General features: G+C 45.6%; 1 long non-coding RNA gene across 1 annotated transcript; it reads right to left on the minus strand.

The window, feature by feature from the left end:
* Positions 1 to 5,945: 5,945 nt before the first annotated feature.
* Positions 5,946 to 17,027, minus strand: LOC121148803. Its single transcript, XR_005882595.1, has 3 exons — positions 17,017 to 17,027; positions 13,654 to 13,659; positions 5,946 to 6,027 (listed from the first exon to the last, which is right to left on the minus strand). It is a non-coding gene; the product is annotated as an uncharacterized LOC121148803 (long non-coding RNA).
* Between the last annotated feature and the right edge of the window lie 10,719 nt (positions 17,028 to 27,746).

Here is a 27,746-nt window from a genome sequence, read left to right on the forward strand (position 1 = left end):
TGAAACACATAAATTCATAAGGACACATGTCCGCTCAGAACAACACTAAATGTGTGTTAAAATGGAAAGGATCTGCATAGAAAGCTATCCAAACCTCACATGTGACCCTTCATTAGTGTTCCCACAAGAGTGCACTAATGAGAGAGATTAAAATCAGTTTCCCCTTATTCCAGAGCAATTGCTAGTGTTCACTGAAAGAATACATGGACATATATTAAAATACAAGGACATCTATTATTAAAACCTGAACTCCTAATGTGTCTAAGGACCAAGACACAACCTAAATATTCACGGATATTTCTAGAATCAATGATGACAGAAATTTTTAAAGATTCAAAAATATAACTTGCTGGTATTGAGCTGAAAATGGACTTGAAATATATGGCCAGAAATATGTCTACTAAAGTGCAGCGACACTTCAAGCTTGTTTAGTATCTGCGAGGGTGGCCACAAAGTATGCCTACATGTATGTGTACACACACAATGGTGAGCCATTTTGTATCATACTTCTCCCCGACATCAGCTTCACTCTGATACCCAGGCTGACCAGAATGTAGTGAATCCTGTTGGTCTCCACTAAGCCTCAGGTACATCTTTTAGAAAATAAGGGACCATGTCCCTAAACACAAGCTCTTACCCAAGGTCACGACCTGCTCATCACTTTTCTGCATTCCATCTTCAGCTGCCTGAGTCCCAAGGTAATATGGCAGAGGTTTGACACAAATATCCTCATAGATTATCTGTTAGGCAAAAGGAGAAACTAGCTCATTGTTGAGTTGCCCCGGAACTTCCAACATGCACTTAGAATTTTCCCAGTGAGCACCCTCCTCAGCAATCCTGCTGGAGTCTACACAGTTGTGGTGCACAAACCAGTTGGACATGCTGACACTGTTGTTACAAGCCATGCACCTTGGAGCTTCACCCATATAATCCTGAAGCCACTTAATTGGAGAGGAACAATATGCTCTATACACTAGGGGATTAGAATGAAGAAGAGCTGGATCACATCGCCAGTTACCTGTCACCCATGTCCAATATCTAGTCTCTAAGAAACATCTCACCATTGAGCTAAGGTGGCTGACCTAGGATTACAGTCATAGTAGTGCTGCCGTGAAGGAGGGACCAGGCACAGCTGAAAGAAATTCAGCAGATCAAGGAACCGTTGGAAGGATAACTGGATCTGCTTAAACGTTGAGCAGCCAAGAAGAACTCCATTATTTGGTACGTGTCCAAGGAAAGAATGCAGGAATCACAGCGACCTGTATAGAATGTGGTGAATCAACGTGGGAAAGAGGAGCACCAGGGGGAAGCCCAACCAACCCAGGGTGGACGGATACAGCTGGAGAGTTGCCTTTTGTTAACATCTCCACCAGCAGGGACCCCTTGTCTTTCCCTCTGTGGAATCTCCCGAGATGCGAGCAGTGAGATTGCTTGGTTCTCCAAGTAGCACGGGCCTCAGGTGGCATCTGTCTTGGAGTCTTTGTGCTACTGGCTCTGGCAGCACTGGGATGCCTGGGGTCCTAGCGAGGTATGGACTGCTGTGAAGAAGAGCCTATCAGACCTAGCTACCTGTGAGAGAATCATTTGGAGACTGATCCTGCTAGACACCCCTACCCCAACCCCACGAAATTCTCCAAGCCTGAGCCTGTGTGAGAACTGAACAGTCAAACTAGTGTGGGGGCTGGATGTAGCGCTCCTACAAAACCCCAGTGGTGCTACATCAGTGCAGAGTGCAGCTTCACTTTCTCTGTGGGACTAGCAGTAGGTGGCCCATCCGCACTCCAGTGCCAGACTTTCACTTCAGAGCAGCATCCCGCTGTTAAACACCAGAGAGCTTTGAGGTGGCAGACACCAGTGGAGAGTGTAGCTTCACTTTCTCTGTGGGTCTCAGAGCACTCCAGCACCTGAGTTGCTAATTGCCTGAGGGCATCAGGACGGGTGTTATGGGCTTCTGCGACTTCATTTTCTCTGAGGGACAGTGCTGGGTGGACGCTCAGCACACCAGTGCTTGAATTTCAAGTCAGGACAGGGCTGGGCAGCTGCACAATTGCAGGCTCTGTGGCAGTGGCCTCGAACCACAGAGCTACAGATGACAATATACACCCAGGGATTAACAGGCAACCCCCACCCCCACCAAATGGCTCCAACAGGATTTAAATAAATTCTCTTCTGCATGCAAACAAAAAAAGCAGGAGAAGACTCACACTTACCACAGAATACTACACTGAGACCAGAAACTGCAGATAAACAAACCAGAGAATATATCCTCCAAATCAAGGAGAAATAATAACGCAATGAGACGAAGCATTAGAAAAAGAAGTGATTCAGATGAGAGAGCCAGAACCCTAAGAAAAAGAAGACCTAAAGCCAATATCTATTTTGGAGATGCAAGATGAAGACATGGAAGTTCTACCAGACAAGGAATTTTTAAAAATAATGGTAAAATTTGTCAGAGACAATGAGAAGAACTGGGAAGACTTCAAAGAATCCAAGAACCACATAGTAACAGAAATACAACAAATGAAAAGCAAAATTCTTAGAGCACAAAGCTGAGAGTCTAACCAACAGAATAAATACAGCAGAAGAGAGGATCTCTGATATGGGAGACACACAAAATGAGGATACCCAGCTCATTAAACAGCTGGAAACAAAGTCTGGACAAAGCCAACAAGACCATACAAGAAATCAAAGACCAACTCAGAAAATCAAATATCAGGATTATTGGCCTTCAGGAAGGAGTCGGAAGAGAGTCAGGAATGCAAATGGTGCTCACCGAAATTTTACAGGAAAATTTCCAAAACACTTGGAATATGAACCCCTCCCAAATCCAGGATGGTTAGAGAACTCCCAAGATACAAGCCAAACAGATCTTCACCCAGACATATGGTGCTCAGGTTCCACTCCAACAAAGAAAAGGAAAGAATCCTGAGACAAGTAAGAAGCAGAGAAAAGATCAAATACACGGGAAATCCAAACAGAAATACTACGGACTTGTTTGAAGAGACCCTACACGCAAGAAAGTGTGGACAAAAATCTTCCAACTCCCGAATCAGAACGACTGTCAGCCAAGAATAATGTACCCAGCAAGATCTCATTTGTATTTGAGAATGAAATCAGATACTTCCAAAGCAAAGAGAAACTAGCAGAATATGCCAGCACAAAACCAGCTCTACAAAATCTCTTTAGAAGTACTATAAATCCAGAAAAAAAGGAGACAAACCATAAGCAAAGATGGCAAACAGGAAGGTCTCCCCAACAGAGTCCAAACAAAAAGGATAAAGTCCACAGATACTAACACCCTCGAAAACACATATGCATTGCAGGGCAAAATTGCAATCTCTCAATATTAACTCTTAATACATACAGCGTGCATACTCACCGCTCCAAAGGTAAACATTAACGGACTCTTTCATCAAACAGGAACTAATTATCTGTTGCCTACAAGAGACACATCTAACCAGAAAAGACGCTAAATAACTGACAGTAAAGGGTTGGAAAAAGATATTTCATGCCAATAGATAAGAGAAAAAAAGCAAAAAAGCTGGTGTAGCTGTCCTAATTTCAGATGATATAAACTTCAATGTGCAAAACATCAAAAGGGACAGGGAAGGTCATTTTATATTGGTGAAAGGAATGATCCATCAGGAAGTAATTACCATCGTGAACATATATGCACCAAATTCCAGCACACCTACCTATATGAAGCAATTACTTACAGACTTAAGGGGAGATATAGATATGCACACAATAATTGGGGTGATTTCAACACCCCATTAACACCAATAGACAGATCAAATTAGCAAAAACTCGACAAACAATAGAGCCCACACGAACAATAGAAAAACTGTACTTGGTAGACATTTATAAAACTTTTAATCCTACGGCCATAGATTATATATTTTTTCAGCAGTGCATGGCACCTTCTGCAGAATTGACCACATGATAGGGCACAAAGCAAGCCTCACTAACATAAAAAAATTCGAAAAATACCATGTACCCTCTAAGACCACCACGGAATGAAACAAAAAATCAGCAGTTCAAAAACCCCCCGGGGAATACAGAAATTCTTTGAGGTTGAAGAATATTCTATAAAAACGAACAATGGGTCAGAGAAGAAATTAAAGATGGTATAAACAAAATTATGGAAATGAATGAAAACTCTGGTACATTCCAAAACTTGTGGGACACTGCCAAGGCAGTGCTATGGGATAAGTTCTTCATAATTGGAGCTCATGTCAAGCACCGAGAAAGGCGCAAAATACAGGAATTAAGCACACACCTCCAGGAATTAAAAAAACAGCAGCAGAAGAGCCCCAAATGCAATACTCAGCAAAGGAGGAGATAAACCAAATAGAAATTTAGAAAAAAAAAAAACTATACTAAAAATCAACGAATCAAAATGCTGTTTTTTTGAGAAGATAAACAAAAGAGACAATCCAGTGATAAAGAAAAAACAAGAGAAAGGTATAATTAAAGGCATTAAGGATGAAAAAGGCAGCAAAAAGCAGCCACTGCAACCATTAAAAAAATAATTAGAAATTACTACAATGAACTATACTCCAACAAGTCAGAAGACCATCAAGAAATGAAAAATTTCTTAGACTTCCACCACTAACCAAATCTTACCCCAGAGGCAAGAAAAGACCTAAACAAACTCATAACTCAGGCAGAGATTGAATCAATAATTAGATATCTCCAAACAGAGAAAAGTCTGTGATACCAGATGGTATCACTACAGAATTATACAAAACATTGTGAACAGAACTAACCCCAATCCTCTACACACTATTCAAAGCAATAGGAAAGGAAGCAACACTTCCAAATTCATTCTATGAAGCCAATATCACCTTAATCCCAAAACCCGTAAGAAAACTAACAGAGAAGGACAACTACAGACCAAACTCCCTGATGAACATTGATGTTAAGTTTCTCAATAAAATACTAGCCAATAGAATTAAAAAAAAAAAGAAATCAAACTGATCATTCATCCGGATCAAGTAGGATTCATTCCTGACATGCAGAGATGGCGCAACATTCATAAATTCAAAAACGTAATACACCACATCCAAAAACTGAAGAACAAAAATCATATAATAGTATCAATAGATGCAGAAAAGGCTTTCGACAAAGTCAAGCACCACTTCATGATGGAAACCCTAGCAAGGGTAGGCATAGAAGGAACAATTCAGAACACAATCAAAGCAATATATGAAAACCCCAATGCCAGCCTCAGCCTGAATGGAGCAAAACTGGAACCCTTCCCACTGAGATCTGGAACAAGACAAGGATGTCTGCTATCTCTACTGCTATTCAACATAGTCCTGGAGGTATTCGCTGAGGCCATAAGACAAGACAAACAAATCAAAGGAATTCAAATGGGAAATGAACAATCAAGCTTCCACTATACGTGGATGACATGATCCTTTACGTTGAAAAGCCAAGAGACTCAATACAGAGACTGTTAGAACTGATACGAGAGTTTGGTTGAGTGGCAGTGTACAAAATAAACAAAAATCAACAGCCATAGTGTATGGAAACAGCCCCCAAGATAGAAGGAGATCTAACCAACATAATACCATTCAAAGTAACAAAGAAAAGTGTGAAGTATCTAGAAATAAATCTAACAAAAATTGTAGGAGATCTTTTTGAAGAAAACTAGACATTACTTTAAAAAGAAATTGAACAAAAACTCAAAAAATGTAGTAACATGACATGCTCTTGAATAGGTAAAATCAATATCATTAAAATATTTATAGCACCAAAAGCAATATAAATTCAATGCAATCCCAATCAAATTGCCGAAAACATTCTTCATGAAACTGGAAACAATGATACAAACGTTCATCTGGAAACACAAAAAACCCACAAATAGCTAGAACGATTCTGAAGAATAGAAATTTAACAGGGGGAATCACAATTCCTGTTCTCAGGATATACTACAGTGTAGTTGTTATCAAAACAGCTTTGTACTGGCCCAAAGACAGAGAGGAAGACCAGTGGAGCAGAATAGAAGCAACAGAAGGAAACCTATGCAATTATGGCAAAATAAACTTTGACAAAAAGACAAACAACAATCCAGGCTAAGGGGAAGGTCACTTCAATAAAGGCTGTTGGGACAACTGGTTGATAGCCTGCAGAAACACAAAGATAGACCCGCATCTATCACCATGCACTAAGATCAAACATAAATGGATACAAGACCGAAAACTAAATCCAAAGACCTTCAAACTTTTGGAAAATTTTGGAAATACCCTTCAAGATCTAGGAGTAGGTCCTGACTTCCTAAAATGGACACCAAAAGCAATAGCAATCAAGATTAAAATAAACAAATGGGACCTCATCAAGCTAAGAAGCTGCTGCACAGCAAGGGAAACAATTACAAAGTGAAAAAGCAACTCACGTAATGGGAGATAATCTTTGCTCACTGCATAGGTGATAGAGAGCTAATCTCCAGAAAAAAAAAAAAAACACAAATAATTCCGAAACAACCAAAATACCAAAACAAACAGGCCACTCAAGAAATGGGCAGACATTTCACAAAGGATCAAACACAAATGGCAAACAAACATGAGAAAAAGGGCTAAAACTCTCTGGCAATAACAAAAATCAAATTAAGACATCAATGCAGTGCCACCTGAGGCCTGTAAAATTGGACAACATACAGGCAAACACCAACAACACTTGCTGGAAAGGATATGGAGAAAAGAGAACGCTACTCCATTGTTGGTGGGACTGCAGGTTGGTACAGCCTCTATGGAAATCAGTATGGAGAACACACAAACAACTGAAAAATCTGCATACCATGTGACCCAGCAATAGCACTCCTAAAAATATATCCAAAATACCGGTTATACGAGAAACCAACATGTACCCCTATGTTGATAGCAGCACAATCAGTAATTGCAAAAACATGGAAGCAACCGAAATGCCCATCAACAGAAGACTGGATAAGAATTCTATGCTTCACCTATTCCATGGAATACTACTCAGCTCTTAAAAAAAAAAAGAAAAAAAGAAAAAGAAAAAAAAAAGAAATGCAGGGCCAAATGGAAAATATCATGCTAAAGGAAAAGAGCCAACCCCAAAAGATTAGATACCACATGTTTGCTTTAATTTAACCTATAATTATTTTAAACCTGTAATTAATACTGTCTCAACCGGTTTGTTTTCAAAAATTTTAAAAGCTACTTACTTTCAAAACCTTTTGCTAATCAGAAATGGGGCAGCAGAGTACAGAAATCTTCCGTCTCGTTAACATGTGTGAGGAAGACATGTATTGTAACCTATTAGGAATATATCAAGTAATTTATTGGCAATAGATTCAAAAGTACATTAGACAATAGTTAAACTAGAAAGATATACAAGAAACAAGAGCAACCCTAAAAACCTATTAACAGGAGGTCAAATGCACAGATCGGGGTTGGGACCCCAGAGTGGAGTACGGGGACAGGAGGATTGTATCCCAAACCTGGAGACCCATGGATCCCCAAAAAGGACTATCAGTATGGGCAACAACGACTGTATCTCAACTGCCAAAGATACCATGGGGATCTGAAATGCTTCAGCACCCAAAAACTCAGAGGGCAACCGCCCCTTTGAATCTACCACATGTAATGAAAAAAGCCTGAATTCTACCTCGTAGGATCCAAGGTCATTGAAACAATAGCCAGCAACCCAGAACAGTCCTCAGAATCAGAAGAACAGTAAACTTCCTTCAGGACTAGGGAGGGGAGCTTTCTCTGGTCCTAAATTAGTTCCAACTTTGGGTCTCTACCCTCTCTGCAATGACCATCAGGGTCACTCCAGAGCCCCCTCCCACAAACACACACACACACACACACACACACACACACACACACACACATTAGAATAGATAGAGAATTACAAGGAAAGCTTTGTCATATTGGACTCACACATACCTTACTAGGTGGGACAGAAAGAGTAAGTACTCCTCAACAAGGTATTGAAGATTTCTCTACACACCCCTCCTATAACTGTTTTGCACCACAATTGTTCAAATGTCAATGGAGTGGTCACAGGTTGTGATTAAGAACTGGCATTGTTTTCAAAATACTGTTTACTCAATCCTATGTCAATTAATTCCATAACATTGTATATTGTTGCTGATGTTATGTTGGGGCTTTTAATCGGTCAGGATTTTACTCTGTTCACTCTACCTTCAGACTAGAGAAGGTATACCCAAGAAGCTGTTGAACTTATCTGGACAATAAGATGCTGGACTCTATGCTTGCAATGAAGAAATCTCAAAATAACTTGAACTGTGGTTATGCAACAAGGTGGAGGAATCCACTATAGGGGAAGAGTTATGCAAGGGGGGGGGGTGAATTCCAGTACCTATAAAACTGTATCACATAATACAAGGTTATTAATAATAATAATAATGAAAAGAAAAGTCCTGGTGAACGAGAGACAAGCCCTTATGGCCTGGTGCAGAAAGGGGAAGGTGGCTCAAGCTCTGCTTTCTGTGGTCTTCCCACCAACATCCCTCCAAATCTCTGACACACACAAACCTTCCACGGGGAGAGTTGTTGTAAGAGTTGGATGTCCATTGGATTTTATGCCAGCTCTCAAGGGGTTGTGGAGCTCCAGACGACTGGAGGCTGGTAGGCATGGGGTGGATGAATTGTACCAACAGGAAGGTGACAACACAGCAACTTTTGTGGGCCATGACCTCAGCTTTCACTCTTGCATCAACAAAGCCCATTATGCTGTGCTGGTAAAGGAAGGGTCAGGACTGGCTACTGCTCTGTGACCTCACAGGGTTCTGTGTCTGTAGCAGCCATCCACTCAGCAGCAGCCTGGTCATAGTCAGCCCGAATGCTACAGCCTCAACATTCTAGAAAACCCCTTGGAACAGAGAGAGTCTTTTGGCCCGGTGCAGAAACCAGGCAGGTGGCTCAAGCTCTGCTTTCTGTGCTATTATCCCAATACCCCTCTGCTTCTTAGCCCTAAAATCATACACACAACCCCCACAGGTCCTATCAGGGAGGAGTGCAGCCTATGTGGGAGCCAGCTGTCCATGAGTGTATGGGGCTTGGGTGTCTTCTGGGTGGAAGTGTGCCAATAATGTGAAAATTTCGGGAAGCCCAGAGCTTTTGAAACACTGTTACTAGGAAAGCGTTTCTCCCAGGTTGTGGTCTCATTGTCATTCTCTTAGATTCATGTACAGAGGATGACCATAGCCCTGGCCCACAATGAAGAGTCCTTTAGCCATTACTGAGAGAAAATTCTTCTGGGTAGCACAGGGAGGGATCAACAAAAAATGTTTGACAGAGCATTGGGACTGTCCCATATATGAAGTAGGCACACTGTGCAGCGAGTTCAACTAGGAGGGATAGAAGCTCTGGTGAATCTGGGAATCATGTTGTAGCAAGCAGTTGCCAATGCGGTGTATGTGTGTTTGGGAGGGATGGCTGTGCCATTCTATTAGTTTTGCATCTATAGGATTGTAAGCCAGCTGCCACATGTGGTGTGTAGCTCCAGATGGCAGGATGCTCTCAGCATGGGGGTAGATGAGTTGAACCAATAGGCAAGTCACAGCACAGCAAATTTATTGGACTGTGACCTCAGCCCTCAATCTTGCTTCACTTACCTAAGCCCATGCGACTGTAACTATATAGGGACCATTAAAATTGGCTGCTTCTACATGAACTCACAGGGCTCTGTGGCTGTACCAGCTGTTCTAACAAGAGCAGCATGGACATAAGCAGAGGAGAATACTAAGGCCTCATCATTCTGGAAAAGCCATGGTGACAGGCAGGCCACTTTTGACATGGTGCAGAAAGTGGGCAGGTGGCTCAAGCTCTGCTTTCAGTTTTCTTCCCCTCAACTACCATCCGCCCCAACAAACGCACATCCCCATAAGCCCTAACAGGAGGATGTCCAGCCTCTGTGAAATCCAGCTGCCCGTTAGTGTATAGGGCTTTGGGATCTAATGAGTTGGAGTGTGCTAATATGCAGGAAAAGGAGTGCAACATTGGTACTATGAAACTGGTTTCATTGTCATGCTCTTTAGAGTCACGTAGGCAGAAAATGGCTATAGTTCTGTGCAACAATGAACAATCCTTGACCCACTTTGAAGTCCGGATTTAGCTAGGTAGAAAAAAGACCAATAGGAAAGGTTTGACACAGCGTTGGGGCTGTCCAATGCATTATGAAATCTTACCCTTATTAGTGCGGTTGAACATGTATTTTTCGAAAAATGCATGTCAAAAGCTGAAGTGGGCACGCTGCACAGCGTGTTCAACAAGGAGGGATAGAAGCTGTGGTGAATCTGGGATTCATGGGGTAGCAGGCAATTGCCAATCGGGTTTATATGTGATTGGGAGGGATGGCTGTGCCATTATATTAGTTTCGCATCTATAGGATTATAAGCCAACTGCCACAGGTGGTGTGAAGCTCCAGATGACAGGAAGCTCTCAGGCATGGGGGTGGAGGAGTTGGAACAACAGGCAGGTGACAGCACAAGTTTCGTGGCCCCTACCTCAGCTCTCAATCTTGCTTCACTCACCTAAGCCCATGCGGCTGTAAAAATATAGGTAGCATTCCGATTGGCTGCCCCTCCGTGACCTCACAGTACTCTGTGTTCATACCAGCCATCCAAACAGGAGCTGCCTGTTCATAAAATGCCTGGAATGCTACAATCTCAGCATTCTGGAAAAGCCATGGCTGCAACAGACACTTTTTGGGCTAATGCAAAAAGCGGGCAGGTGGCTCAAATTCTGCTTTCTGTGGTCTTACCACAAAATGCCACTCCTGCCCCGCTCACCATCCCTTTCTCACACGGACTCACAAGCATTGCCACAGGCCCTATGAGGGAGTATGTTCAGCCTCCTTGGAATCCAGGAGCCCATGTGTATATGGAGCTTAAGGCACTACTGAGTGGAAGTGTGCTAATATGCTGAAAATGACAAATCCAGTACTTTGCAACACTGATACTAGGAATACGTCTCTTCTGGGTTGTGATTTCTTTGGGATTCTGTTTAGAGTCACATATGCAGAGGATGAGCATACGTTTGTGTCACAACAAACAATTCTTGAGCCACTATAGAGACCACTTTTGTCTAGATAGCACAGGGACCCACAATAATAGTTTGACCCTGTTTAGAAGCGGTTCCTTGTGTGAAGTGGATGCCATGCCCAATGAGGTCCAACTATGGGGTACACATCCATGTAAAAGCTGTCTTCCATCTTGGATTCCTGAGGTAGCAAGTAGTTGCCAAAAAATGCCTGATGGGGGTACTAGTGTGTGTGTAGGGTGGAGCATTGTAGCAGTGTGACAGCCATTGGATTATAACCAACTGCCCCAATTGGTGTGGAGCTCCAGATGACAGGGAGCTCACAGGCATGGGTGGGGGGGAGGATGAATTGGACCATCTGGCAGGTGACAGCACAGCAACTTTTGTCAACTATGACCTCAGCCTTCACTCTTGCTTCACTCGCCTAAGCCCATGTGGAATTCCAGTCCTGGAAGCATCCCGATTGGCTGCCTCTCTATGACCTACAGGGATCTATGGCTTTCCCAGCCATCCACTCAGCACCACCTGATCATAAGCAGCCGGGAATGCTATGGCCTCAGCATTCTGGAAAAGCCATGGTGACGGACAGGCCACTTTTGGCCTGGTGAAGAAATCTGGCAGGAGGCTCAAGATCTGCTTTCTGCGGTCTTTCCACAAACTACTCTCATCCATAGCCCTGGCCCTGGCCATTCCTTCCCCCTCTCTCTCACCAACACACACACACATTCCACGGGCACTACAGTGAGGATCTCTTACCTCAACGGACTCCAGCTCTCCGTGATTCTATGGTTCTTGGGTATCTAACTAGTGGGACAATGCCAACATGCTGAAAATGATGTGAAGCCCAGGACTTTTGCAACAATTTATTGAAAAAAACATTTCACCTGTGTTGTGGTTTCATTGTCATTCTCTTTAGAGTAACATATGAAGAGGATGGCCATAGCCCTCTGCCACAATGAACAGTACATGAGCCACTCTGATGACCTCATTCAGCTATATAGAACAGGGATCCAAAAAATTCTATGAAACAGTGTTCAGGCAATCCATTTTATGAAGTTGGTGCCCTGCTCAGTGAGGTCCAACTATAGGGGACAGATCTATGTCAGAAGCTGTAGTGCATCTTGGATTCTTGTTGTAGCGAGCAACTGCAAAAGAAGTGCATGGCAGGGTGTTGTATGTGCATGTCTGTGTGGTGGGCCATTGCAGCAATTTGGCAAATATAGTATTGTAAGCCAGCTGTCACATATGGTATGGAGCTCCAGATGACACGAAGCTCTCAGGCATGGGGGTAGAGGAGTTGGACCAACAGGCAGGAGAAAGCACAGCAACTTTGGTGGACAATGACCTCAGCCTTCACGTAGTCTCATGTAGCTGTACCAATATAGAGAACATCAAAATTGTTGGCCCCTCTGTGACCTCACAGGGCTCTGTGGTCGGAACAGCCATCCAATCAGCAGCCACCTGATCATAAGCCTCCCAGAATGCTATGGCTTCTTTATTCTGGAAAAATCATGGTAACAGAAAGGCAATATTTTGGCTTGGTGCTGAAAGCCTCCAGGCGGCTTAAGTTCTGCTTCCTGTGGTCTCCTTCAAATTGCCATTCAGCCCCTTTCCAGCATCCATTTCCCACACACACACACATATCTCCACAGGCTCTACGAGGTAGGATGCCAGAACTGTTGACTCCAGCTGCTCATGAGTGTATGGGGTATGAGGTCTACTGAGTGGAAGTGTGCTAATACACTGAAAACAGAGTGAAGACCAGGGCTTTTGCAACACTGTTACTATGAAAATGTTTCACACATGTTGTGGTTTCATTGTCATTCTCTTTAGAGTCATGTAGGCAGAGGATGGCCATAGTCCTGTGCCACAACTGACAGTCCTTGAGGTACTACAAAGACCATATTCATATAGATAGAACAGGGGAGGGCCCAGAGGAATGGTTTGAAACTGCATTGGGAAGATCCCTTGTTTAAATCAAATCACCATTCAGCTCTTTTCCAGCACTTGTTTAAAGTGTGCGCCCTGCTTAGTGAGGTCCAACTATGGGGGACAGATCCCTGTCAGAAGCTGTGGGGCATCTTGGTTTCTGGGGTAGCAAGCAGTTGCCAAAAAGTGCGTGACAGTTGGCACATGGTCTGTGTGTGTTTGTGGTGGATTACTGTAACAGTGTGATAGGCATATGATTTAAGCCAGCTGCCACAGGTGGTGTGAGTTCCAGATGACAGGAAGCTCCCAGGCATGGGGTTGGATGAGTTGGACCAAGAGGCAGGTGACATTATATCACGTTTGGTGGACCGTGACCTCAACCCTCACTCTTGCTTCACTCACCCATGCCCATGTGGCTGTCCAGGTATAGGCAGCATCACATTTGGCTCCCTATCCATGACCCAGCAGGGCTCTGTGTTCATATCAGCCATCCAATTAGCAGCTACCTGGGCATAGGTGGCCTGGAATGCTACAGCCTTAGCAATCTGGAAAAGCCATGGCTACAGACAGGCCCCTTTTAGGCTAATGTGAAAAGTAGGCAGGTGTCTCAAGCTCTGCTTTCTGTGGTCTTCCACACAACACAACTCCGACCCCGTTTTTGCCAAGCCTTCACCTCCCAAAACACACACATCTCAACAGTACCTACCAGGGAGCAAGTCCAGCCACTGTGAAAGCTAGCTGTCTGTGAGTGTATGTGGCTTGGGTGTCTACTGATTGAGAGTGTGCCAATATGCTGGCAATGTCATGTAGTCCTGGGATTTGCAACACTGTTACTAGGTAATCATTGCACCCAGGTTGTGGTTTATTGTCATTCTTGCTTAGAGTTCCATAGATAGAGAATGGCCATAGCCCTGTGCCACAAGAGAGAGTCCTTGATCCTCTGTGAAGACCACATTTGTCTAAGTAGAACAGGGAGAGACCCACGTGATTGGTTTGACAACGCATTGTGGTGGTTTCTTACATGAAGTGTGTGCCGTGATCAGCGAGTTCCAACTATGGGGCACAGGTCCATGTCTGAAGCTTTAGTGCATCTCAATTCCTGAATTTGAAAGCAGCTGCCAAAGAAGGGCATGGCAGTTGATGTGGGTGTTCGTGTGTGTGGAGAGAGCCATTGTAGCTGCAAGTTGGTGGACCATGACCTCAGCTCTCTCTCTTGATTCACTTATGTAAGTCCATTCGGCTGTCCAGGTACAGGCAGCATCATATTTGTTTGCCTCTCCATGATGAAACAGGGCTCTGTGGCTGTAACCAACTGCCAATCAGCAGCTGCCTTGTCATAAGTGGACCGGCATGTTGTGGATTCAGCAGTGTAGAAAACCATTGTGATATAATGGCCACTTTTGGCCTGGTGCAGAAATCGGGCCAGTGTCTCAAGCTCTGCTTTCTGTGGTCTTCAGCACAATGCCTCTCTGTCCTAACCCCTGCCAAACCTCCCCCTCCCCCACACAGACACACATACACACAGACTACCACAGTGGATCTACAGAAACCATGGGAACCACCTGCCTAGCATTGTATGGGGCTTGGGTGTCTACCAAGTGGGGATGTGACAATATACTGAAAATGGTGTGAAGCCTCAAGCTTTTGCAACATTGTTACTTAAAAATTGTTTCCCCTGGTTGTGGTTTCATTGTCATTCTCTTTAGAGTCACATAGGCAGAGGATGGCCGTAACCCTCTGCACAATGGACAGTCCTTGAGCCACTCTGCAGACCACATTCATCTAGGTAGAACAGGGACCCAAGAGAATGGTTTGACACACAGTTAAAGTGGTCCCTTTTATGAAGTGGACGCTCTGCACAGCGAGTTCTAACTATGGGGAACATGTCTATGTCATAAGCTGTATTGCATCTTGGATTTCTGGAGTAGTAAGCAGCTGCCAAAAAAGTGCATGGCAGGTGATGTTGTTGTGTGTGTGTGGTGGTTGGCTATTTTATCAGTTTAACACCCATAACTTTGTAAGCCTACTCCCCTAGGTTGTTTAAAGTATTTGGGGCACTCACAATATCCTGTCCTGTGTTTGGCCCTTTGCCTTGATTGGCGTGCCTTAGTGATCTTTAAGATGATTGGATAGGATTGATATATATATGCCAGGGCTTTGGGGGTGTGAGGATTCGGCTTCTGCCAAACGGAATTAATGGACATAATGGTTTCACAGAAGGTCTGACTAAAACACCTCTGAGACGCTTTCCAGTGTTGAGTGATTTCTTCCATAAGAAGGGAGAGCCCAATAATTGGTGCTGTAATTCAGATACATGTCAGCTGGTGAGCACCAAGAAGATAAGCAGCTGAACAGATTGATCAGAGAGTCTATTACAGTGGGAATTAGTTTACAACTGAGCCTTTTGCTCAGGAAGCCACAATAGGTGGCTCAAGTTAACCTCGAGTTCATGGTTTAGCAACCAGTCAAGTTCATGGTTTAGTGAACAGTCAAGTTTGTGATCTAGTGAGGAGTCAAGTTCACGGGTTAGCGAAGAGCAAATGTGTTAGAAATATGGGCAATTTAATGTCTTCAGTGCAGGAAGAAGCTTCCTTAAAAGGAGGAGATAGCACTGAAGAATACCCAGACTCAGACAGTCTGGTGGGGACCTCTAGCGAGGATATTGATGAACTCGTGCAGAAATTATAGACAGCCAAAATGTAATCAGAAAGGCTTATCTGGTAGCCAGCTCCCCCTGCAGGAGACCCCCCCGACTCACGCAAACTCTGTTGCCCTTGCAGTGCCAGGAGAGAAACTGTGCCCTTCCCTCACCTCAGGGTGCAAGTTCATGTCACAATTTTGCAGAGGCAGGCCAAGTGTTTCCAGTTACAGAGGATAGAACACAAAATCCCCCAGTTCGCTTCTGGGTCTCACTTGATTTCAAGTTAATTAAAGATTTAAAGACCGCAGTTGATTCCTGTAGTATTCATTCCCTCTTCACCCTCACGGTGCTGGAACAGATAGCAGGCTTGGCATTGACCCCTGATGATTGGAAAAAATTAGCTAAAGCCACCCTGTCCCCTGGACAGTATTTGGTCTGGCGCTCAGCCTGCTGAGATTTAGCACTAGACACCACTCATCGTAATGACCAAGCAGTGAAACCTGTATGGGATGTAGACTTACTCCTTGGGGAAGGTGTTCAAGTGGGACAGGAAAACCAAATAGATTGTCCCAAGCCTGTTTATGCCCAGATAGACACCATAGGGTGCAACGTTTGGAGGGCCCTTCATAGCAAAGATGATCTGCACTTATCCACATCTAAAGCTATTTATGCATGTGTACACGCTCCATTTATGTTTATTGCTTTTACGAGTGCTAATGTTACCTTTTTGAACTGCTCTGCAGTTAAGTGAGCCCTTAGCCAGAGTTGAAATGGCTCAAGCACTGAGGTGCTGGTGAGCATTCCACAGCTTATTCCCATGCCCATTCAGGTGAAAGAAAGTGACCTTCAGGTTCTTATAATTTGAGTTAGGAACAAAGATCCCATATATTAGCCATAAATAGCACAAAGTATAGTTTGCCATGATAGAGCAATGGACAAATTGGATACTAAAGGGTCTTTTTCCGTTGCATGCCAATGGGCTGGTATAGTAGGCCTGAGCCTTATCTTATTGATTTTCATCCTTTGGGGTCTGCAGATGCTTCATCTGTGACTGAGGTCACAGTCCACCAAATTTGCTGTGCTGTTGGTCCAACTCATCCACCTTCATGGATGTGGCGTTCCTGTAATTTGTGGCTGCTGGCTTACAATGCTGTTTGCTTCAAACTGCTACAACATCCACACACCCCTGTGCTCCCCCACACCTCCTTCTACACGCTTCTTGCTACCACATGACTCCAAGATGCATGGCAGCTTATGCCATGTATCTGTCCCCCATTGTTGGCCCTGGCTGAGCAGGGTGCTCACTTCATACCAGAGACAGCCCCAATGTTGTGTTACGCTGGAGTCCAGCTCAGGCAAGTTCAGAGCTCAGGAAGGGTGTGTGGAGATTGTGATAAAGAAAGACACAGACACAGCCATTTGGTGCATTCTCACAACAGCTCAAAGAAAAGCTGTGCTCATAGCTTCTGCACAAGTAACTGATTATTCTATTTTTACTTCAAGTCTAAGGGGGCAGGTACAGACATTTGGTTATTCCTTCTGCACTTCAAGGCTAAGCAGGTGTCCCTAAAGAAAATTCTGCAAAATACTGTATCCACATTCTTCAAAGCAAACCATTATTTACTCTTCAACTGTAGCCATGGAGTAACAGGCAGGACTTCAAGGCCAAGGCACATGAGATTAGCTGCTAATTAGTAGTACATTTCTACCACATTTCTATTTCTATAATTTACCCATTATTTATTGTTAAAAAAGTTTACAAGGGAAAAACCTAAAATCTAAAACAGAAACTTCAAATGTTAAATCCCCTCACAAATATAGACTCCTACAACCCCATAAACAATAAAGCATTTTTCATTAATAAAAGCATCCTTAATTCCTCTAGCTAAAAATTATAAAAGCAGCTAAAACAATTACATTTTCTATGCTCCAAAACATTGCAAAGAGAGGCTAGCCTTTGCGATAACAATGAATATATTTATTGCTATAGCAGTTTCAGCAATCACTTCTATTACATCCATTACTTTGTAAATTTCTTATTAAGCCATTTAGCAGAAGGCATGCTATCTGTCTGGTTCCAAGATCAGGGCAATCAGTACGTACATAAAAAGGTTTCCAGAAATATCATGGGTTTAATTGTACTCCTGTGTGCATATAATGGCCTAATCAACAAAACATTGTCAATAGCATTTACTCTCAAGTTCAGCTGTTTCTCTAAAATTTCATGCCTACACGCACACAGCACAGATTGCAGCAGTGTGAAACCATTCTTGTGAGTCTCTCCCTGTTCTACCTAGATGATTGTGGTCTCCATAGAGGATCAAGGACTCTCCCTTGTATCACAGGGCTATGGCCATCCTCTGTCTACATGACTCTAAAGTGAATGACAATGAAAGTACAAACCAGGATAAATGCTTTCCTAGTAAGAGTGTTGCAAAACTACTGGGCTTCACTCTGTTTTCAGCATATTGGCAAACTCCCACTCAGAAGACAAACAAGCCCCATACACTCATGGACAGCTTGCTTACACGGAGGCTGGATTTCCTCCCTGGTAGGTCCTGTGGGGATATGTGTCAGGGTGGGAGGGTCAGTAGCGGTAGTATGGAGGGGCACTGAAGGAAAGATGACAGAAAGCAGAGCTTGAGTCACCTGCCTGCTTCCTATGCCATGACAAAAGGGGCCTTTCTGTTGCCCTGGTTTTTCTAGAATGCTGAGGCCATATTTTTTGGGGCCACTTATGACCAGGCATGTGCTGATTGGACAGCTGGTACAAGCACAGAACACTTTGTGGTCACGGAGGGGCAGCCAATCCGGATGCTCCCTGTATAGGCACTGCTAAATAGACGTAGGTGAGTGAAGCAAGAGTGAGCGCTGAGCTCAAGCTCCACCAAAGTTGCTGTGCTGTCACCTGCCATTTGGTCCAACTTATCCACCACCATGCCGGCGAGCTTCTTGTCATCTGGAGCTCCACACCCCCTGTGGCAGCTGGGTTATAATACATGGGAATCAGACTGCTACAAAAGCCCACCCCCACACACTTGCACCACCAACACGCCCTTTTAGTGACAGCTTGCTACTACTCTAGGAATCGAGATGCAGGACAGTGTCTGGAATGTTGGACATCGCTGAACAGGGTGACAACTTCATACAAGGGACAGCCCCAAGGATGTGTCAAAGCATTACTCTGGGTCCTTGTTCTACCTAGACGAATGTGGTCTCCATAGTGGTTCAAAGACTGTCCGTTGTATCACAGGGCTATGGTCATCCTCTGTCGATGTGCCTCTAAACTGAATGATGGGAACGGGAAAAAGGTGGCTGACATCTAAGAGCTGATAAAAGGTGGAGCATGGAGAGAGCAGAACACATCCAGCACAGGAACAAACCAGGACACAGAATTGCAGGGAGAGAAGTGAGACAGTCACTGGACTTCACTGAAGTAAGAATATCAACAGAGCTTGGAGGGACAGCCAGAAAGAGAACAAAAGGAAAGGCAGCACGTCGTGCAAAACTTAGTGAGCTGTGGTCCCAGGCAGGGGGAATGCCCATGTAGTCTCAGCCGATCCAGGGAAGACAAAGGCAGCTACAAAAACAAGTCCCCACATGAGCTGGAGCCTCAAACCACTGGAGTCTTGTAAACCTTTAAAGGTGGCTACATGTTTGAACATAGGGTCCATCAACCTCTGCAGAGGTTGCGGACAAGCAGGGAAGGGGGTCCATCAACCTCTGCAGAGGTTGAGGACAAGCAGGGAAGGGGGTTCCAGCAGCACACATTTCAACAGATCGGCACTATTGAGAAAGTGCAGAGGGGGCTGGAGCCTTGCTCTTGGGCTGGGTCTCAGAATCTCAATTCCAAACTTTGGTTTAGTGACAGAAATTTCTGCTGTGCTCAGCCTGAGCAGGTGAGGCCTGAGAGGTGGGGCACCACACCACAGAATCTGCCAACCCAGAAAGAGGTGTAGGTTAAGTACAGACACAGATGAGTACCTTACAACTGGGGCGCATCTTTGAGAGTGTACAACAAGGAGCGGAGCCTCACTAGGTCCAGGCCACTGAGATTTCCTAACCCAGCTAGGGGCTATGGAATGTGAGCAGCAGGCAGATGGAAGCTCCAGCGGAACACCCTGCTCTGCTCAGCTCCAACTCCAGAGGTGGGGCGGCACTGCTCCACACAGTCAGACAATGAGGACCAATGCACAGGATAGCTGGCTTGGAGGGACATGACAGTGTGTCAGTGCCTTTGAGAGAGTGTAACAGGGAGCCTCACAAGGCCAGGGCACACAGAGCTTTCCTAACCCAGCTAGGGGCTGTGGATTTTGAGCATCAGGTAGCTGGAAGCTCAGGCACAACCCCCTGATGTGCTCAGCTCCTTTCCCACAGGTGGGGCACTATACAACAGAGTCAACTGATCAGGACAGAGGTGTGGGCTAACAGAAAGATGACAATGTATCTCACAGTGGGGCAGTGCCTTTGAGAAAGTGCAACAGGAAGAGTAGCCTCGCATTAGGGCCTGGGCCACAGAGCTTTCTGAAGCAGCTCAACAGAGTCTGCTGACCAGGGTGTAGATGCAGGCAAGCGAGCCACAGCAGCGTGTTTCCGAGCAGTGGAGCATATTTGTGAGAGTGTAGTAGGGTGTGGAACCTCAAGCTCTATATCCACCCAGAGCAAAGACAAGAAGCCCAAATCGACAAAGTCTCTCGTCCACACTCTATCCCTGTTGGTATATGTAAGAAACAACCTAAGCAACTAGGTGCAGCAGAACTGGGTTGCAGAGATATAATCTCAGAGGCTTATGAAACAACCCAACACCCACCCCACCATCACCTGCTGTCCCCAATACAGCAAGAAGAATTAAACTTCTAACAACATACCTTTCAGCATTAGCTGGATCATACCACCTCCAGGATACCTCTAGGGCAGCGGCCGAGGACAAGCAAGTTAGAGGCTAAAATCCCAAAATGACAAGATGTAGGGAGCCTGCATCCCATACCCTAGACGGATGGCAACGGACTGCTGCTTCCTCCTGTGCTAGAAAAAACAAGCCACAGCAAGTCTGCTGTGATTGGCCCAGGGATGCTTGGATGGCGCGTGGACAGCGCATGATGTGTGATGATTGGCCTGCCCGCTGCAGGCACAGGTGACCTCTATGTCGATTTGCCTGGTTATCCAATATATAAGGAAGCCAGAGAACCGGGGAGGGGTAGAGAGCATGCCTCGGAGGGAGAGAGCGCGCCTTGTGATGGCGTAGCTGCTGCGTCGGCTGCATGGGCCTGCTGTGCTGGTTTTGTTGTGTCTTCTCCACAATAAAGATTCTGCAAAGACAACAAGTGTCCGGTTTGACTTGCTGGCCAAGGGACCCTGACATCTGGTGCTGTTACTGGGATCGGAACTACAGGTAAGCCGTAGCTGGGAATAAGAGCCCAGGGAGTCACAGAAGCGGGGAATGCGAAACAGAGCTGAGCAAGGACTCAGGGAGCTTGGAAGCGGGGAGATTGAAAAGGAGATGAGCAGACTCAGGGAGCTGCCTTGAGAGGGAAGCATATGCTAGGTACGCTGGATGGCAACAAGAGTAAGCTCACCAGAAGTGGTAACACTATGGGGAGTTCAAATTCTTCAGTACACATGCAGTGTTTACTGCAGATCCTACTGAAGAAGAATAGAACGCCAGTAAAGGCACAGACAGTACTTTCATTTTTGCAGATAGCACAGCGGCATGCTCCGTGGTTTCTAGAGGAGGGACTCCTAACGCTGCCGCAGTGGGAACGTTTAGGTCGAGACTTAGCCCGAGCGGCTCCGCATATGCCCCTACCACCAGGGATCGTAGGGTTCTGGATGTTCGTTAGATCTTGCCTAGCAGATAAGTCAGGAAAGTACTGAGAGATAATACAGGAGGGAGAGGAGGTTCTCCGAAACATGCAGGAAGAAGCCTCTACTTTGGGAAGGAGTGAACAGGGGAGTTCAGAATCTGAAAGTGACAGTGAATCTGATGAAAAGTCAGGCGAGGAGCTAGACCAGCTCATCAACCAGATGAACAGGGCCTCATTGGGCTCCCACATGGGCTCCCGCAGGCTTCCTCGGCATCCTCCCTCTGGTGACCCACCGGTGAACCCTAGCGCCCCTCCTTGGCCTGTGTTGCCAGAGAGAGGGTGCCGGATTCGGCTGGCAGGACCTTGTGGAGCCCGGCCAGGTGTTCCCTGTTCACAAGGATCAGGACACTGGGGGGGGCATGGCCATGGTTTTACCTCCCCCTTGATTTCAAAGTGATTAAAGATTTGAAAATAGCCGTCGATTCTTATGGTGTACATGCCCCCTTTACGATCACGCTGCTAGAACAAATTAGTTTTAATGCCCTGACCCCAGATGATTGGAAACAGTTGGCCAGAGCCACTCTCTCCCCTGGCCAATATCTGGTCTGGCGGGCCGCATGCCATGAACTGGCCATGGACCAGGCGCTGTGTAACGCACAAGGTGGAAACAGAGAATGGAATGTCGATATGCTCCTGGGAGAGGGAGCTCGGGTGGGAAACAATAATCAACATGAGTATCCTGAACCAGTTTATGGCCAGATTCAACAAATAGGCCGTACTGCATGGCGAGCTCTACAGAGTAAAGGGGACCTCCGTTTTTCCATCTCTAAAGTGACTCAGGGGTCTAACAAGCCTTACGCTGATTTTGTGAGTCACCTCATGGAGGTAGCAGGAAAGCTTTTCCCCAATGTAGAGCAGGCTATGCCTCTGGTTAAGCAGCTGGCTTACGAGAATGCTAACAAATGGTGCCGTGAGGCCATCCGTCCCTGGAAACATAAGGATCTAGATACATGGATAAATATTTGCAGGGATGTTCATGATCAAGTTACTGCAGGGGTGGTACAAGCCAGAGAGCAAGCAAAAGTGTTTGGGGCGATGATTAAAGGCAAAGAATAGGGAGGTAGGATGTGCTTCTGGTGCGGCAAGCCTGGCCACTTCAAAAGGGAGTGTAGACAGGGCCAAGATTCACGATCAACACCTAAACCAGGTCTCTGCCCTAAGTGCGGCAAAGGGAATCATTGGGCGAATGAATGTAGGTCTAGACAGGATATTACAGGACAGCCTTTGGATTATGGTGCTCAGCCAAAAAACGGGCAGAGGGGCCCAGCACCTCGGGGCCCCAGCAGAGTGTACGGGGTGCAATCCAACAGCCCAACATCCTTCGGGCTACCCCAGGAAGCGCAGGATTGGACCTCCGTGCCACCTCCCACCTGGTATTAACTCCGGAAATGGGACCACAAGCTTTAGACACCACCTTCTCTGGCCAACTTCCTTCAGATACTGTGAACCTTGTGTTTGGTCGCAGTTCCAAGACCCTGAAGGGGCTGGTAGTACACCCAGGGGTCATAGATTCTGACTATACCGGAGTAGTTAAAGTAATGGTATCCTCCCCCAGAGGTGTCACTGTAATTATCCCTAATGAGCACATTGCCCAGCTTCTTGTTTTACCCAGTTGTCACAGGAGATGGCGGAGTTGCTCTGCTCCACGCGGAAGCCAAGGCTTTGGCTCCTCTGGCGATGCCCTTGTCAATTTGTCAGTTTCCTTGCAAAATTGCCCCATGGCCACCTTAACTATTAAAGGAGTTCTATTTGAAGGTCTTTTAGACACGGGAGCAGATGTGAGCATTATCCAACAGGGTGATTGGCCCAAGGACTGGCCCATCCAATAAATTTCACAAACCCTACGAGGACTTGGAGTGGCCAATCAGCCTAGGCAAAGTGCATTTGTATTCTCATGGCAAGAAAAGAAGGACATCAAGGATCATTTCTGTCCTACGTCTGCCCCATTCCTGTGACTCTATGGGGACAGGAAGTGCACAGCTCCATGGGCTTGAAGCTGAGCAATCAGTTTAATCAAGTAGGAAGCTTGCAATCCTGGCATATTATGGCAAGTATGGGATATTCAGGAAAAGGGATAGGCAAAGAAGAGCAGGGATATGTGGATCCTGTTAGTGCCCGACCCAAGATAGGAGGACAGGGACTGGGTTTTCAGCAGGGGCCGCTGCCAAACAGCAGCCATTAAAAATCACTTGGGTGTGCGATGGACCCATGTGGGTGTCGCAGTGGCCCCTTACCCTTGAAAAACTGTTGGCTGCTCAGGAGCTTGTCACGGAACAATTAACCCTAGGGCATATAGTCCCCTCTACATCACCTTGGAATACTCCTATTTTTGTGATCAAGAAAAAGTCAGGCAAATGGCGATTGTTGCATGATCTTCGTGCCATTAATGCCACCATGCAGCCTATGGGTGCCATGCAACCTGGTGTTCCATTAGCCACTGCCGTTCCTAGAGATTGGTATTTAATTGTGATTGATATCAAGGTTTTTTTTTTTTTTTCTATACCTTTGCATTATCAAGATTCAAAGCGTTTTGCTTTTACATTACCTTCCATTAACCATCTAGGCCCAGATTCAAGATATCAGTGGGTTGTGCTTCCACAGGGTATGATGAATAGTCCCACTATGTGCCAATTATATGTAGCCCAGGCATTGTTCCCAGTCAGAAAAAAGTTTTCACATTTGTGCATTTATCATTATATGGATGATATTCTTGTAGCAGGAGAGCAGAGGGTAGAGGTGCAGGCTGCCTTAGTGTGCCTGAAGCAGGAACCAGCAGCCTGGAAGTTATATATTGCCCCTGGGAAGATTCAAGAGGGCCAAGATGTCAAATATTTGGGCCTGCGTTTGACTGCTCGACAGGTGGCCCCGCTACAGGTAAATATTAAATTGGATGGGTTAAACACTCTTAATGACTTTCAACAGCTTTGGGCCATATCAATTGGATTCGCCCGTACCTGCGTATTACCACCAAAGATTTAGAACCATTATTTTCCATCCTTCATGGAAGCCCTGCCCTGGATTCTCCTCAGACGCTCATGCCTGCTGGGTGCAAAGCCCTAGAACTGGTGCAGCAGCGCTTACAAGAAGCACAGGTCGAGCGTTGTGATCCTACCCAACACTTATCTGTTTTAGTAATTCCAGAGAGTATTCCTGCTGCCTTATTGTGGCAAGGAGGACCATTAGTCTTGATTTATTTACCTATGCAACCCCCCAAAGTGCTGGCTGCCTTTCCTGAAGTTATGGGTCAAGTGATTTTGAAAGCTGTTGAAAGAGCTTGCGAAGCTTTTGGTATTTATCCTGCCATGTGTGTTATTCCCTATTCAAGGGCTATGATTGATGTTCTATGTCAGACTATGGATGTTTGGGCCATTTTAGCATCCTGTTTTGCCTTACAGTTTGATACTCATTACCCATCACATCCTTGGGTACAATTCTGCAAACAGGTGCCACTTTGTTTCCCTCAGATAGTCAAGGATAGGCCCATACCCAATGCTGCGGTGGTCTTTACTGATGGTGCCAAAGGCGGGACTGGTGTAATGATTCGGGTACCCACATTTTTCCCTTAGCCATTGCTGCTTCTTCTCCGCAGTCCACAGAGCTAACTGCTGTTGCCCTGGCCCTGCGCCTTGTGCCTGAATCCTTGAATCTTTTATCTGATAGTCTCTATGTGGTGAATGCTTTGAAGTGCTTGGAGCTGGTGGAATATATTTTACCACGGTCCACCATCCATGAAGCTCTGTTCCAGTTTCGACAGCTTTTGTTGTCCCGAAAAAATCCCCTCTATATTGGTTTTATTCGTGCCCATTCTGCTCTACCTGGGCCCCTGGCCCAGGGCAATACTATGGCTATGGCTGATGCTGCCTCTCAGTTTTTATTGGCACTTTCATTGGAAGAAGAAGAAGCCCAGCGTTTCCATCAGTACTGGCATGTTAGTGCCCGCACCCTAATGAAGCGTTTTTCTATTGCTCAGGAGACAGCTCAGTCTATAGTTAGAGAATATCAATCTTGTGCTCTTTTTCTTTCTCAACCTCATGTTGGTGTGAATCCACATGGTTTGTTACCCAGTCGTGTGGCAGATGCATGTTACCCATATTCCAAGCTTTTGTTGTTTATCCTTTGTTCATGTATCCATTGATACCTGCTCAGGAGTCCTGTTCGCTTTAGCCCATACAGGGGAGAAGGTGCAGGATGTTATCTCGCATTGTTTGCATGCCTTCACCGCTTGGGGCATGCCCCGTATGTTGAAAACAGAAAATGGCCCTGCTTATACAGCAAAGGCCTTTGCCACTTTTTGTGCAGAATTTCGTATTACACATTCCACTGTCATACCCTATAATCCCACAGGCCAAGCCATAGTGGCGCGTGCTCATTCCACCCTCAAAAATCTACTTATAAAACAAAAAGGGGGAGTAGGGGCCATTCTTTATCCCAATAGCCCCAAACATTAATTGGCCCTTGTCATTTATATTTATAATTTTTTTATGTTAAATTTGGATGGCTGGTCTGCTGCCGAATGCCACGCCCTGGGTTGCAGCATTACTCAGGAACAAGTGATATGGAAGAATGTGTTAACTAAACAGTGCAAGGGCCCGCATCCGGTGTTGAGGCAGATGCGATATGCAGTTTGTGCTTTTCTGCAGGATTCAGAGGCCCCTGTGTGGATACCAGAGCGCCTAATGAGAGTGGTGAGAGCCTCCATGCCAGACAACATCCAAGATGAAGCCCTGGATGCTCGGGTCGGTGATCCTGCTGGTAACACTGCTACCTTCCAGAACACTGAGCCAACAGCTTCAACTGTGGGCGATCGTGAAGGCATTGTCAGTGCCATTACTGGTGACCAATAGTTCATCAATGCTGCCCCCATTATTCAACACCAACGCAACTATTGGACTACTGGTGGTGCCCCTGGAAAACACCACAGAGCCATCCACAAACCAGACAATTCAATTGTTTGGATCAGTTTGTTTTCAAAGCCCCTCATGGGCAAATGGGACCAGACCTTGCATCCTATTGGTGAACCAGACCATTGGACAATTTCAGAGGAACAGCTCAGGAGGATGGGCACATCTCCTGACGGGTCTGGTACCCCGCTTTTTTGCCCACATTCACAATGCGGGAACCATTTTGTGACTGAGAGTTTGTCAGCTCCTCCCTCGTTGTATGGACCAATGGCCATAGCCGCCAGAGTGGACTGGCTGCCAGAGCACTGTCACCCTTGTAGGGTGGCTCCTGGCTGAACTTGTCCGATCTGTTTCTGACTTATACCAATGACACCTTCCCGGGATACAATTTTTCCTACAAGGACCCAGTACAATCAGTGACATCCAGACCTTGGAATACTTGGGTTTTATGTACCATTTATCACATTCAATGTCTGTTCATTTTGATAATTTGACTGCCGAATTGAGGACACAAACTCTTAGCATTAACGCTATCAAGGTGGAAATTGCTTCTGTGGAACCATGGACTAATTCATTGATAAAGTGTTTATCCTTTGCTAAGCAGTGGGCTGGAATGATTGGCGTATGCATGCTTGTGATGATCTGATAGCCTGGGCCATTCACACTCTATGCAGATGCATTTTAACAACAGCAGCAACAACAGGTGTTGTTAGTGCAGGTTGTCATGGCCTTGGCTAGACAAGAATCCCCTGAGGTATGGCTTAACAAGATGGACTGGTAGTCAAAGACGGGTAAGGATCCAGTAAGGTTCTACCAACCTAAGCCAGGCGCCACGAGCCATGTGGTTAGCTGATGATGGGTAAGGAGAGCCTACTCTGGAACACCTAAGACAGGCACAGTCCTGTGATTAATAAAACAAAAAGGGGGAGCTGTAGGGAGCCTGAATCCCACACCCTAAAATGACGGCACCAGACTGCTGCTTCCTCCTGTGCTAGAAAAAACAAGCCACAGCAAGTCTGCTGTGATTGGACCAGGGGTGCATGGATGGTGCGTGGACAGCGCACGATCTGTGTGATGATTGGCCTGCACGGTGCATGCACCGGTGACCTTTACGTCGATTTGCCTGGTTACCCAATATATAAGGGAGCCAGAGAACCGGGGAGGGGGGAGAGAGCGTGCCTCGGAGGGAGAGAGCGCGCCTTGCGATGGTGTAGCTGCTGCGTGGCTGCATGGCGGCTGCTGTGCTGGTTTTGTTGTGTCTTCTCCACAATAAAGATTCCGCAAAGACAACAAGTGTCTGGGTTTGACTTGCTGGCCAAGGGACACTGACAACAAGAAACTACACAATGAGGAGAAGTAGCAGAAAAAGTCA

Source organism: Ochotona curzoniae, unplaced genomic scaffold (genome assembly GCF_017591425.1).
Source record: "Ochotona curzoniae isolate NIBS_2020 unplaced genomic scaffold, NIBS_Ocur_1.0 contig_1813, whole genome shotgun sequence".
Taxonomy (NCBI): domain Eukaryota; kingdom Metazoa; phylum Chordata; class Mammalia; order Lagomorpha; family Ochotonidae; genus Ochotona; species Ochotona curzoniae.